The sequence below is a fragment of the Lynx rufus genome, unplaced genomic scaffold (assembly GCF_022079265.1).
Source record: "Lynx rufus isolate CCGP_SWC_20201006 ecotype Redwood Valley unplaced genomic scaffold, mLynRuf1.p SCAF_1, whole genome shotgun sequence".
Taxonomy (NCBI): Eukaryota; Metazoa; Chordata; class Mammalia; order Carnivora; family Felidae; genus Lynx; species Lynx rufus.
In genome coordinates, this window is record NW_025814823.1 from 194,720,327 (window position 1) to 194,736,118 (window position 15,792).

General features: G+C 39.6%; 1 pseudogene; it reads left to right on the forward strand.

The window, feature by feature from the left end:
- The window catches only part of LOC124510117 (40S ribosomal protein S8-like), a 98,612-nt pseudogene extending 85,338 nt beyond the window's left edge, over nucleotides 1-13,274 (forward strand).
- The last annotated feature ends 2,518 nt before the right edge of the window (nucleotides 13,275-15,792 follow it).

Sequence of the window (15,792 nt, forward strand, 5' to 3'; positions counted from 1 at the left end):
CCGACTTCAGCTCAGGTCACGATCTCACGGCCCGTGAGTTCGAGCCCCGCGTGGGGCTCTGGGCTGATGACTCAGAGCCTGGAGCCTGCTTTGGATTCTGTGTCTCCCTCTCTCTCTGCCCCTCCCCCGTTCATGCTCTGTCTCTCTCTGTCTCAAAAATAAATAAACGTTAAAAAAAATAAAAAAAAATAGTTAAGTTATTTTAAGTCAATTTTCTATTCTCTTGACTTCCTCTGTATTTTCTCTCAAAAGCTTTCAGGAAATAAATGTTCTCAGGCCTCAGAAGCTACTTTCCTTCTAACAATGTTTAAAAAAAATGAAAAGAACAGTTCTCTTACATTTAGTCATTTATAATTGATTAAAATCTTATTTAAAACATTTTTTAAGCTTATTTCATTTTGAGAGAAAGAGAGTGAGAGAGTGGGGTGGGGAAGAGAGTGAGGGAGAGGGAGAATCCCAAACAGGGTCCACACCATCAGCACTGAACCTGACCAGTGGCTCAAACCCACACTATCAGAGATCATGACCTGGGCTGAAGTCGGACCTTCAACCAACTGAGCTACTCAAGCACCTCAAAAACAACATTGTCAAATTAGTATTTAGTTTGTTTTAATTATTGCAAGCATGGGCCTTGTCTAATTTCAAGTTTTTGTTTTGTGGTGGGCAAGGTTATTTTCATAGTTAATCACATAACAGAGTAGGCAGATGATCGAATGTAATTGGTAGATGCTGTGAGGTGCTCCGGAATGTGGGCTCCATGGGAAACAAGCGATTAGGAAGTGACCATGGTGCTGGAAAAGAGACCCAGGTACTCCCCAGGAGATAGCATGGAATCAGCACACACACTGCCTGGTTTCTACCTTATGGGCTCTTGCCTCCTTTCCAACTTTTTCTTGTAAACACCACATCTTAGCAGTCTCCAACTACTTTTTCAGTCCATCAAACATGCCAAGCCATTTCCCTATCGGTGGGTTCTTCCCTCTGTTTCCTGAGAGTCTTTCTCTAATCAGCTCTTAGTCAATCTTCAGATCTCAAGTTAATGTGGGGTAACATGTTTTGCCCAATCAACCCTTAAAATACATTCCCTCTCATTTTTCTCTAACTTAGGAAGTCATTTTTTTTTAATTTTAATGTTTATTTATTTTTGAGAGAGAGAGAGAGACACAGAGTATGAGTGGGGGAGGGGCAGAGAGAGAGGGAGACACAGAATCTGAAGCAGGCTCCAGGCTCTGAGCTGTCAGCACAGAGTCTGATGCGGGGCTTGAACCCGCAAACTGTGAGATCATGACCTGAGCTGAAGTTGGACACTCAACCAACGGAGCCACCCAGGTGCCCCAGGAAGTCATTTTTCTTATTTCATCCCACCCAAGGTAATCTGTAATTATTCCTTTAAGTATTACCGGTTTATTGTGGATCACTCTTTCTGTGAGTGGCAGACAATAGAACTATGCTTTGTAACTCAGTAGCTCACTAGCTTGCAGCTCACTAGCTGCATATGGCTATTTATGTTTAGATTAAAATTCCAGTTGGCCCTTGAACAACTAGGGGGTTAGGGGCTCCTACCCCCTACAATCAAAACTCTGCTTATTATTTTTGACTCCCCCCAATTTAATTACTAGTAGTTTGTTGTTGACTGGAAGTCTTACTGATAACAAATAGTTAACACATATTTTATATCTCATATGTACTATATACTGTATTCTTACAATAAAGCTAGAGGAAAGAAATGTTAAGAAAATCATAAGAAAGAGAAAATACATATACAGGGCTGTCCTGTAAAAAATCCACATATAACTGGACTGGCATAGTTCAAACCTGTATTGTTCAAGGATACATAAAATTACAAATTCAGTTTCTTAATCACACTAGCTATACTTTAATAATCATAGTAGCTAGTGGGTACCACAATGGACAACACAAATATGGATCATCTCCATCACTGTAGAAAGTTCTATTAGAATAGCTTTGTTCTAGAAAACAAGTTCCTTTAAGGCAAGGCTCACTGTCCATCTTGTTCCCTGTTGTATTCTAATGCCCATCACAATGCCTAGACTATCAGAGGTGCTTAAATATTTGTTGAATCAATGTATAAATGAATGAATTAAAGAAATAATACAAATATTACTGAATGACTGCTAAAAAGAATCTTAAATTAAGACTAAGAACTAGAATGGATAGTTGGGGTAGATTATTTGGAAAGGATTCAAACTCTAGCCCTGAGACAGAGGTTGCCAAAAAACACAGTGCGTATGTAATTGTCAGTTGTTCCCTCTCACACACTAGAAGATAGTCTCCCTGAGAGCCCGGACTTCTTGTCTACTGCTGTGTTCTCAGTACCCAGAACAGAGCCGATCTAGGGTGAGAAAACACAGACCACTTCGTCCCTTTGCATGTCCTTCCTTTTGTCTATAGAATGACCATTTCATTTTCAGAAAAGGGTACATCCATTTTCCAAATATTTCACTTGTATCACTGGCCTTCCTACTGCCTTCCAATTTTGTCTTATTTTATTTCATTTTTATTTTATATATTTTTTAATTTTTTTTTAACATTTATTTATTTTCAAGAGACAGAGTGTGAGCGGGGAAGGGGCAGAGAGAGAGGGAGGCACAGAATCCGAAGCAGGCTCCAGGCTCTGAGCTGTCAGCACAGAGACCGATGTGGGGCCCAAACCCACCAACTGTGAGATCATGACCCAAGCTGAAGTCGGACACTCAACCGACTGAGCCACCCAGGAGCCCCTTGTCTTATTTTTAAAAAGTCTTTTTAAATCTATAGATCTCTCTTTTAAATTTATAGGTGTCTCCTTGTTCTTAGTAACTATTTGACACAGGATGTGCTCTTCAGCTCCTGTGGCTTTTTCTTCACTCCTCAGGAAGCGGCTATGCTTAGCATTTCCTCTTTCAATCAGCATCAGTATCAGGGTGGCTACTTTTAATTCTAACAATTGGCTGTTACCCCAAGCTAACTGTGAATGGGTTAAAGTGTTCCTTCTCCGGGAGGATAGGAATCTTCAGCAAGATTTCTTGCAGTGGTCATAATTCTGAATCTTAGTTACCTCTCCAGGGCTCAGCTTAAACCTCTTCTCCTTCATGAAATCTTTCCTTTTTTCCAGAATTAAACATGAACAGGATTTTGACTTTAGCCTGGGCACATTTGAAGTAACTCATTTACTTGTAGCCAGAAGATGTCCAAGCAAAGCACCCCTTTAGTCCATCTAGACCACAGTAATTTCTTTATACTCTTACCTCCCCCCAGCAACCCATCCATTCCTCACCCGCAGCACATATTACCATCTATCTTGTACTGTAATGATTTATGCCTGGGTCTTATCCTTATAAGACAGCAATTTGTCTTTATGTATCACCCAGCTTTACACAGAATAAGCATTTGAGAAGTGATTTTCACATGGATGAGACAGAGTATCTTGTGTTAGGCCCATGGTTTGGATTTCAAATTCTTAGCTAACAGTATCTGTGTGTCTGAGACTGAAAATAAAAACAAGTGGACTTGATTTGAAATACACAGGACTTAATATAGGATTTAAAAGTTGCCAAAAACTCTGCTCCAATCTAAATTTGTATTAATATTAGCTTATTATCTAATAAGGGAAGAAGGAGAGGCCACTTTCTAGAAAAGGGCCACATTTTTATTGTTTAATGGGTTAGAATGAAGATCTTTTTAAGTATGGGGTGAAGAAGCCATTTATGAAATGACGCCCGCAGAAGCAGGAGGGTCGCAAGACAGACAGAAAGGCAGTCAAGGCAGATAGAGGCTTTTTCAACTAATTATTCCCTCCCCAAATGAGGACACAGATCCAGTCTTTGCTCCAATGTTCATTCTTCTCAATGTTCTGATCTACCTGCTTACTTCTGGTAATAATACCTAAAATTATAGTATTTGAGACACATACCTTTGAGTTATAGCTTATTTTTAAAGAGATTCTCACACATTAAAATATCTTTTTAAAGGGTTAATATGCAAAACGTAAGATATACATGAATATTTTAGCATGGTCCAGTTAAAAAAAAAAAAAGTCCACTGGGAAATATAAAACTGGCCCTGTCATATTTGTTAGTGGGATTCTGGTGACTTCTCTGTGTTTCAGTTACCTTATATGAGTAATATATGTACACATGGACATATGTATGTGCATATATATTTTTATGTAAAATATTTAATAGGTACTAGAAAAGGATACAAAGTACAGTTCCCCTTTTCATGGAAAATTAAAATAATTAGGTGACTCGTAAGATCAACTGATTTATATTTTCTCTTTTGCATATAGGAAACTGTGGCCAAAAGCAGTGATGTCATTTCCTAGAAAATGATTATTCATTTCCTTTTCCTCTGGTGTAATTTTCCTGTGGGAAACCTATCGTTTTACTAATTCCAGATTATGAGGTTCAGGAGAAATCACACCTGTTCTCCAAATAATGAGCCTGTAATCTAAGAACAGGGGAATATATAAAATATTTAATATACAGAACAGCATAAAATAGATGTCACCACAGACAACCATAACAACTATAAAGGCAAGTGCAGTAAAACCTTGGTTTAGGAGCATAATTCGGTCCAGAAATATACTTGTAATCCAAAGCACTTATATATCAAAGCAAATTTCCCCATAAGAAATCATGGAAACTCAGATGATTTATTCCACAACCCCCAAATATTCATATAAAAATAATACTGTAATATAAAACAAAATAACAAAATACAAAATCTAAAGGAAAATAAACAGATTAACCTGCACTTACCTTTGAAAACTTTCGTGGCTGATGTGAGGGAGACAAAACAGAGGAAGGTTATTGTGTAGGACGACTCTCACTATCACTAATGGAATCACTGCTATCTATTGGCTCAATGGAATCTTTTTCTGCCTGGGGACCATTGTATATGCTCACATGGATGTTGACTACAGAACAGTATTTATTTCTTTATTTACCTATTTATTTATTTTAAAATTGTCAACATTTTTTAAATTTTCCTTTGTTTTAAATTTACATCCAAGTTAACTAGCATATAGTGCAACAACGATTCCAAGGGCAGATTCCTTAATGCCCTTGTCTACAGTACAGTATTAATAAACTCTTGTCATATACTGTATCGAATGTAACTGGCAACAAGGCAGCCGAGGAAAGGGTCTCGATCTGCAGGCAGCCTGACCCAGAATGAAGCAGAGCATTCCTAAGCTCACTCTTGTATGGAACAGCGGAGGGCTGTCCATAGGTGCTTTGAAGGGACAAAAAACACACTAGTGCCAGTTGGGGGCACCTTCCAACCTTCTGAAAAATCACTGATTTCTGCCAAAACCTGGCCTGAGACTGACCACCCACGCATGGGAGACAGTCACCCACAATTCTGCAGCGAGAGAGAGAGAGAGAGAGAGAGAGAGAGAGAGAGAGAGAGGAGACATTGGCTCAGTTGTGATCACATGACATCTGGTGTCACACACTACTCGTATTGCAAGACATCACTCGTTTATCAAGTTAAAGTTTATTAGAAATGTTTGCTTATCTTGTGAAAACACTCACAGAACAAGTTACTCACAATCCAAGGTTTTACTGATTAAGGGAGAGACCTCTCTCTCCAAAAGTAAGCTAATTAGGCTGTACATCCCCACTGGCTATAGTGAATGGTTCAGAAATGATCCCAAAAGACAAGTCAGACCAAAGAGTGGAAGCTAAGGCCTTTGGAGGATTTACTGGGGAAAGAAATTTTCTCCCTCTTTGGAGGTTTGTTGAATTATCACAGTGAAGTAATCTCTAAGTGACCCCAATCTCCAAGTCACCACATAGAAACTAAGAACACCAATACAGAGGAAGGAAGAGCTAAAGAGATGGGAAAATATAAGTCCCTTATGATATTGCGTGATTTCTTGATCCATCTGTACCTACAAAATACAACAGGTTTTTACATATGGCTTTGAACTGAAAAGCTAACGGAGACTGTTGGGCAGGTCTGTGCCTAAAGTAGGAATGGCAAATAAGCCAATTCTGAAAAATTAGCAGTTCCTTCCAGGAACACAAAATTGATGGGGGATGGGTGATGGGTATTGAGGAGGGCACCTGTTGGGATGAGCACTGGGTGTTGTATGGAAACCAATTTGACAATAAATTTCATATTAAAAAAAAGGAACACAAAATTGATAAGAACTATGAAGTCTCATATGGATCCAATGGAAAAGTATATCATGATCAATTACTGGTGTCTATCATAGTTGTGGAAAGAGAAAGTGGTAGCTTGAGTGCAATCTACTTATCCTCTCTGACCTAAACCATCCACAACTAATAAAGGCCCGCACTTCTATTTTTCAACTTGTACAAATTTGTGTAAATACTCCCAAATATGTAATTGTATTGGCACTTGGCCATTATTTTAGAGCTAAATAGCAACAAATTGGCTTATTTTGAGACATAACCCTTAAGCTGTGTCAGCCGCATCAACAGCTACACTTCTATTGACCTCTGCAGGGAAACTTATCTCCCACAATTCCCTTCCAATTAGTACAAGTGAACAGGATGGATGTAAATTGATAATTTTCACTTTTAGAGAAAGATGCTCTTTTATTCTTGGAAAAACTAAGTTATAGGAATTAAATTTTTATACCAATCTTCCTTCTTCCCAGTGTCAGCTGTGCATCCTTGTGCTAATCATTTGGTCTCTCTGAGCTTCAGGTTCTCCAACTGTACCATGGACAGACCTATTAGCTATGGGATGCTCCACTGAAATAATGTATTCAAAAGTGCTTTGGATATTGAAAAGTGCTATATAAATTATGACTTGTTACTCTGGAGAGATCCCAAATAACACTGAGGGATCTTTTGTTAATTGCAGGCCCCCTAAAGGTCTATCTATTTCACTTATGATTAAGTGAACTCAGTTCCATCATGTAGGGTAAGAACTTTGCTAAGTTCTCACTAACTCACTTGATACCTTCAGCCTTGTCACCCTGTTGAGCATTATTTCAACCTCCTTCCAGTTAGAGTTCTCTTAACAAACTCTCCACTCTGGTCTGTCTTGATCCCCTACTAGAAGAGAACTTGTTCATGTTGCCATTTTCTAGCCCATATAGCTGACATTCTCCTTATTCCTGTGCAGGCTGTTGACTCTGTCCTTGGTCTAGAAACACAGGTTCCAAACTCCTCAAACCTCTAGCTCTGTTCATCTTCTATTGAATCATCTGAGCAATGTTAGTGGGCTTGATCTTTGCATCGAAACCAATATTTGGGGAGCTGTCATTTTATGATCTCCACAATGCTCTCCTTGAGCACTTCTTCTGTTCTAATTTTATATTTTTTCTCACTCATATCTTTCCTTTAAAAAAAAAAACTACAAAAGTAATAGGTACTTTAGGATGTAGATAAGAAAATGAATACCAAGAAAGGCTAATGACAGTGTCTAAGATCACAGAGATAGTGATCACAATGGAGAAAGAATTTAAATTCAGGTGTCATGACTCAAAAGCACACACTCCTTCTGGAGTACCATGCTGCTTTTAAAATCCTCATCAATCTTCCAGTTATCCTCATTCTATATTTCACATCCCAATTGTGCCAAAAAAAGCCTATGACAAAATCTGTTCATCATCTGAGAAACAGATACACCATTATTACAAGCACAATTTAAACACTAGTCAGCTTTGCTGAAGTTGACAATCAGCCTCTGTATCCCAGAAGATCGAAGGACTTTGAACAATAACATTAAGGGAAAAACTGTATTTTTGAATGACTAGTATTACTGCTCCTTCAATTAGGACAGAATGAGAATTTTAAACATCTCTATTTTGCTAGTTGGAAATGAATATGAAGGTCAAATTCTTATGGCTCTCCTGGGTTATGTCAAAGATTTAGAATAGAACTACTCAATTTTGTTCCAAAACTCTGGACTCTGAAAAATCACCAAGTTTAAAATTAGAGAACTCAGAGTTTATTTTCCAACCCCATAATTTGAGAGAAAGTGAAATTAAGATCAAGAAGGTCAAGTGACTTACCTACAATCACCACAGCTAATACTACTCCAAGTGTCAGACTTATAATAGACCATGAAATAGCACATATGGATTCCTTGCCTGAGCCCAGTAGTGCCTGGTGATGTGATTGACTGATATTCAGCATGAGCTCCTTACATAGTACAGTCTAGTAGTAAGAAGTTTGGGAACTTGCAGTCCCTGGATCCTATTTCAAGTAGGACTGACTGCAGCTAAGTAGTATTTCCACATATCCAAACTTATGCTCTTTCAATGAAACTAGCATTTTCCACAGTGTTCCTTAGAGCAGTATTCATGTAGGATGTCAGATAGTAGGTGCTCCACACTTTCAGGAAGTTTGGAAAATACAGTTCAAACACATTTAATTTATTCTCTTTTATACTACCAAATTTCTTGGTGCCTTTATTATGTTAATGAGCTCCTTGACACGAAGAAATGGCTATATATTACTTCTTAAGCCTTACTGCACAGTTATTAGCATAACTAAACCAGTGACTCAAGGAATACAGTTTGGGAAACTATGCCCACTACCTAACCCACATTTGCGGATTAAATGCTATACTCCCCAGGCAGGTTTCCTCTTTACCCTTTGCTCCTGTTCTTTAATGAAGCCCTAAACAACAGAGATCTCTGTAATGCAACCAGAGTTTACACAAACCCAGAGCAAGATAAAAATGCCAGCAAAAAACAGACAAGCAAAACCATGACAAACGGCCTTAGCCTGATATTTTTCTCCCTTCATGTAGCAAAGGATTACTTCTTGTGGAGTGAATTGAAAGTCTTCTCCACAACAGGCACTTTGGTAAAGGACAGACATGAACCAGAACACCCCATCTTCACAGGCCTTGAGGGCCATCCATGGCAGCTACAGAATTTCTACACATTAGAAATTAGAGCCAGTTAGGGGGACAGGATGAATGGGGATTTGGGAAAAGTGAAGTGACTTACTTTGACTTTTGAGTGCATCACAAAATCATTGCTAGATGGAATTATTTGTTGAGGGGCAAAATTGGGTGGAGGTGAAAGAAATTGTGGAAAGATGACATCCCTGAACCTCCCCTTGCTTCTGCCATGGGAAGCAGGTCTTGTAACTGGGGAGATACATGACAAAACAGATTATCATACAAAAAAGGAGTGCTCTAAACAAAGACCAGCATATTGTGCGCAGGGAGACCAGAACAGTGAATGGACTCTAGGGACATTTTAGTCTACATCTGTAAAGGAAAAAAATATTTCAAATTGCTGCTAGATAGCCATCTAGCGAAGAGAAAACATGGTACTCTCACTTGTTGCCCTGCCAAAGATGTTGTATAGCACAGTCTCTTTGAATAAAAATAAAAATAACAACGTACTGGATTGATTCTTCAGCTGTGTACTTTCAGGACCTCTTTTGATCAGAACTAGACTGGGAATGGAAAATATAAATTCTTATACTGTCAACCCTCCACCAAATGATCCTAAACACATCCTGTAATATCTAGGGGACTGTGTTTCTTCACCCATAGGTTGGGAGAGCTGAACTACAATATCAAGTAAACCCATCTTGGCTCTAAAATAATATGATTTCATAATATTCTTCAATGCCTCTTGGGTATTTAGTGTAGTGGTTAAAATGATCAGGCTCTGGAGTTTAAATCCCAGCTTTGCCATTTACTGTTTCTGTGACCTTGAACAAATTACTCCTTATTGGTCTTATTTCCCTAATCTACAAAATAAGGATAATAATAATACCTACCTGGTAAGTTTTAGGGAAGATTAAATAAAGTAATGCAATTAGAGTGCTCAAGTTAGTTTTTAGCACCTAGTTACAGCTCAATACATAGAAGTTATCATCCACACTATTACAGTTTTAAGTTTTACACAGAGATTATCCCAATGTCTGATATATAGTGCTCAATGAACAGGCACTGAACTGGGCACATCACAGGCCTGTGTTTAATCATTAACCTTATTCTCACTTCTTAGGCCTTGTACTATGCAGAACCTTGTTTATCCAACATATACATAATGAAATGCCTATTAAGTGCTGGACGCTCTTCTAAATGCTTGAAAAATATTATCACTTAATCTTTCCATGACCCTTTGAGTGAGGTATTATCTCATTTTATAAATAAGGAAATGGAGGCCAAACAAGGGTAAATAGCACGTCCTAAAGCATGTGCCAATAACTAGTTTGGGTCAGAGCTAGGATTTGGAGCCAGGCAGCCTAGCTCTAGAACCTGTGCTCCCGAACATCGGCAGACACTGTTAGCCTTGCAACTCACTCTTCTCCTGCTTACCCCTTCCAGCATGGCTGACTTCCCCACAGTCCTCCAAACAGGCCAAGAGGCCTGGCTCAGTCACACTGCTATGCTTTCAATCTTGCCTTCCTTCCTACCACTTCCCAACTCACCAAGTGGCCTCTCCCAGGTCCTGTACTCTATTGATCTTAATCTAAAATATCCTTCAAAACTTGCCACTTTCTCCCCTACAATGTTGTCAGTTTTTCCTTCCACTCACTCTGTTTTCTGCTGTCTGGCTCAACTCCATTTGCATGAAGAGGGGTCAGGGTAACGGGTCTTTATTTCTTGCGTGTCCAATTCTGCCTACCCCACTAAATTATAATTCCAGAAGAACAGAATCCACAGCATCCTCCTTCATTGAAAGACTGGCTCTCATGGTTGGGTGTCTGTCTGAAGATAGCCACAGAAAATTCCTTATGACTTGAAACATTAAGATGCATGGCATTTATTTGATCCTCTTTTTTTCCCTTAAGCAAATTTGAGAACAATGAATATGGTATTTGACAAAAGCTAGTCTAGAGTGACATCTGGTGGCTATTTTTTTTAAAAGGTTCACAAATATTTGCTGCTCCTTACAGGCAAAGTTCATTCCTTAAGGGAAAGGTGCCTTATCCATCAAAGCCTGCATCACAACTAGGCTACCTGCAAAGACAACAGGAAGAATCAAGGCAGAAGAAATCTTTTTTTTTTTTTAGTCATTTTATTTGAACAGAAATCCTCTATACTCACTAAGTCATAAAGATGTGAAACACCTTCTTCCCTCAGGAGGAGAGACAACTGGTACCAAGACCCACGTTTAGAGGCAGAAGTTGAAGTTTCCTATTCCAGTCCTTGTTGTTAGCGTCTAGTGAATAGGCAAGCCCCATTTCCCCCTTTGAGCCTCAGTTACTAGATATATATTTTTTAATACTGGGATTATACTCAAGGTATTCTTCTCTTTATATAAAAGAGCAATCATTCTATAATATATACAATTTCCCCTAAATTTTAAGTGCCAAGTTGGCAGGTATGGTCTCCTAGTTAAATACCACCTCTTTTACACTCATATTTGAACAAAATGAACCAAAATCAAGTTAAAAGTACTCTTACAAAAAGTGGCAACAGTAGTATCATTCATACTTGCAAGAGTAGTAATAATAGATAACCCAGGCCATGCCAAGTATTTTTGTATATATATTGCTTCATACTACCGAATGCCTAACCTGAGAAGGAAGGCATCGGCATCAGACTGTCACAAACTGCACGTTCTGGCCCAGGATGCCATCGAGCAAGAAGTGGGGACGCACACCAGCCCCCTGTAGACTCATCCACCCACTGAGGACATCAACTGGACTACAAGCCTTGCCTGCCCTGACTTTACAGTCCTTTCCCTTTTCTCACCAACCTATCTGTGGTGTAGAAGATGAAGTGTAAAAGGCAAATTAAGTGGAAAAGCTAACCTGCTATATCCCAGCTTCTCCACCGGAGGCATCCAGACAAAACCAGGCTCAAACTGGGGCAGAGGAAGGGGGTGAAAAGTCTAAACCCGGAAGCAATATTGACGCTGTGACATCAGACTACACAGAAAATTTTTCGCGCCTGGGAAATGAGACTGTTTATGATTATTGAACATGACAGAAAAAGCTATGAAATCCCAAGTACTATCAGGGCCACAGGAAAGAGGCTTGACATCACACAGAGTGACAGCAACAGTGAGAAAGGATACAGTTGTTCTCTGAGGCTTACCCCGTCCAGTTCATCCAATAAACCATATTTACCGTCTTGGACTCGAATAGAAATTGTCCGTTTTGAAAGGTGAGTAAGCAAAGGTGACAAGCCAGCACAAAACTTCGGAAAGGATGGCAGAGACTCAGAATACAAGAGATAGGGAAGAAAATAGTCTGTTACCTCTGCTTTTCCCTGTCAAGGCAATTAAACAAAACATGAACGCTCTGAAATAGGAAATAAATCTGTAACACACAATGAAAAGAAAACTAGTGCAACAGAGGACTACTAGCATTCTATGAACTCTTTAAAAGGACTAGGAGTTACCCAGAGCACAATAGGTCAGTGACAGAAGGATATGTTTGAGGGAATAACAAAATCACATAATTCTTAGGTTTAAAAAAAAATGACTAAGATGAAAATGGTTAAAAAAGTACAGTAAGTAGTTGGAGGGCCATTAATAATTGCCCTCCCTAAAGAGAAAAAAAAATATACTTGCAATAGAAAAAATTATTAAAAATTATTCTCTGAAGAAAATAACTCAGAAACAAAGCGGGAGTTTATCTGAAGGTCCAACGAGCTTCCTGTTTTCTGGCAAAGTTTAATAAACACTGTCGCAGGTCTATTTGGAGTTATTATACTTCAAGATTAAAAGCATCTCCTTTCCAGCCAGCGCTTAGCAATGGGCATCGCTCAGGACAACTAACACAAGTGCCAGCCCTGCCATGAGAAGAGGGAGCGTGAGCTGGGATGCCCCATTGCCAACAATGAATTGGCCTCCATCCCCCCCCCCGCCTTCCGCACACAGTCTGTTCAGACAAGGCAGCAACAAGTAGCATGCCTGGAGGCTGGATGTGGGGAACGTACCCTGGGGCTCCAAATGTTATACACACAGAACAAGGATTACTGACTTTGTCTACGATGCATCTAATAACCAACTGGTCCCACCAAAACCCTGGTGAAGAATGGAATCATTCTCATTAACCACACACTGTGTCAATAGTGGTACGGGTCCCACTATGCACTGACCTTGGACTGCAAGAAGGGGGTCCGACTGACTCCCGAAGATGAAGAGATTTTAAACACAAAACGATCAATGACAATTCAAAGAAGCAGGAGGACAAGAAAAAGAATGCCAAGATTAGCGTCTTCTGAAGGAGCAGTTTCAGCCAGGCAAGCTTCTTGCATACACGGCTTCAAGATCAGGCCAGCGTGGCCGAGCACATGGCTATGTGCCAGAGGGCTGGAGGCTGGAGTTCTATCTGAGGAAAATCAAGGCCCAGAAAGGCAAATAAATTCTCCTCCCCGCCTATTGTCCCTCATGTAATTAAAGTGAAAAATAAAACAAGTACCAACAACAAAACAAAACCCCCCCACAAAAATAGAATACAGAAGACGTAGTTACTACTGAAAGGAAGGTAACATACAGTAACTGACTTCTCAGTTGACATGCAAGCAGTTGGCAGAGCTACGCTGTATAGTTTGGGCAGGGAACTGCGTATTTGTAGAACATTGTCCCCAACCCGTGGAGAATACACGTTTATATACTTACCCTGCCCCTTTCCCTTCCACTCCAAACTCATTCAACTGCCTGCCCCACATCTCCACGTGATTATCTAACAGACCACTCAAAAGTACAATTTCCCAAAGCACACCGTCATCTTCTTCTAAAATCTGGGTCCCGGTTTCTCCACCTGAGTTAATGAAAAATGCATTTCCTAGTTACTTGGGCAAGCAACAGCGGAGTTATCTTTGACTTCCTTCCCCGATGCCGATCCCTCTCTCTAGCATTCCAATAGAGTATTGTTTCAGGAGAATTCAGTGACACCCAGTGTTCATCACAACCAGTGTCCTCCTTAGTACCCATCACCCATTTAGCCCATCCGCCACCCACCTTCTTCCATGAACCCTCAGTCTGTTCTCGATCGTTAAGAGTCTTTTGTGGTTTGTTTTCCTCTATTTTCTTCTCTCCCCCACCCTTTCCATATGTTCATCTGCTTTGTTTCTTCAATTCCACATATGAGTGAAATCATATGGTATTTGTCTTTCTCTAAATCTGGGCATTTTGAATAGGAAAGTCACCCAGGACAACAGGCATAAACTAAGACTGTCTTGCACAAGCTGGGTCACATGGTCACCCTATTTAATCTCAACATGACAGCCCAAATGTCTCTTTAAAACCTAAGTCAGACCCTGTACTCCTCCACTCAGAGTCTTCTCAGCTCACTTGGTATAGAAGCCAATATCCTTCAGATGACCAGCAAAGTTTTCCGTGATCTGCCCTCCTACCCCCATCCAGGCCTCTATCTCCTTTTCCCCTCCTTCCCCTTTGTTCACCTTTTTCTTCCCGCCGTGCAAACTCATGCCTCAGAGCCTTTGCTTTGAGGTTCCTTCTGCCTGAAAGGTTTTCTCCTCTGGCATTACATCTATACGATTTACTCCTTCCCTTTCTTCCAGTCTTTGTTCCGAGGTCACCCTCTCAGCAGAACTTTCCCTGAGAACTTTGTTCACAATTGCAAACCCCTCCCCCCAGTCCCCTGATGCCTCTTCCCCTGCTCTATAACCTTCAAATATTCTGTGTAACTTATTTATCATGTTTTACTGTGCCTGCCCATCACTGCCCTGCTAGAACGTAAGTTCCATGCAGACAGTGTTTTGTTTTTGCTTCTGCTTTGATCTAGTAATCTTGGTACAACAGTAAATGGAAATAAATGAAGACCAACCAAATGAGAGCGAGCAAAGTCTATTTATCCTGAGCTTGCTATAGCAAGGGAATCCACCACCATTGCTTGCATTTTCATGGAGACTGAAAGGCAGGCAGAGCAGTGGGAAAGCTTCATAGTGGAAAAAGGGAAGACCTCAGGTATGTACCGATTAGAGGCTATTGTCAAAGGGAAGCTAAAGGTGGGTTTACTAGAAGCAGGGCATGTATGTGATTGGTTAGGGGAGCATATTGAGCTTTCTCTAGTTGGTTCTAAGTTGGAAAAGGAGACAAACGTTAGGGAAACTGTCAGTTATTAATCAAGTCCTGGCCATTTTAGACTAACGTTACAGAAGACAGTAATCTGACTTCCTCCAATCTCACTTATAGAAAGCTGGCTTCCTAGGTGGTTAAGGTAAACAATAGGATTGTTTTCTGGGCAGACTGCTGTAGGTTCTGAGTCAGAATTTTATATTTATATCTGGTCTGGCCATTGTCCACTTGTATATTCAGTCTCTCAGGTATCTGGCATAGAGAAGGTGCTCAGCATTTGTTAAACGAATATCATTCCATTTCTACACAATCCCAAAATTTGGAAAACTAAACAATATGTTGCTTAAAGATAGAATCCTGTATGATGGAAATATGGATAAAAATATGCTGGTCATTATAAACTGTAACATTTAAATAAAGTCTGAAATTAAAAGGTAAACCAGAATATAACAAACATGTGAGATTAAAGTGGTCAACAAGCTATTTATATCATTAAAGTGTGGATAAAGATTATGGTGTACAAAAAAGATAGGTTGCACTCAACCTTTTAGCACACTGAAAGACACAATACCAACACTTATAAAGTAACACCTGAAGACAATGAAGGGGAAATTTACAAAAAGCAGGAAAGTAACTTAACCTCTTACGAAAGCTAACACTTTGGGTGGGTCAAATAATTATTATAATTATTTAGGGGACCAATAAACTAAGTATACTGCAAGGAGAGAACACTCTCCTTTCAATTTAACTTTAAAAATTGACTGTCTAATATGGCACAAAGAAAAACTTTAAAAAAACGATAAAGCAGGAAGAATATATTTTAGCTATATTTTCTAATC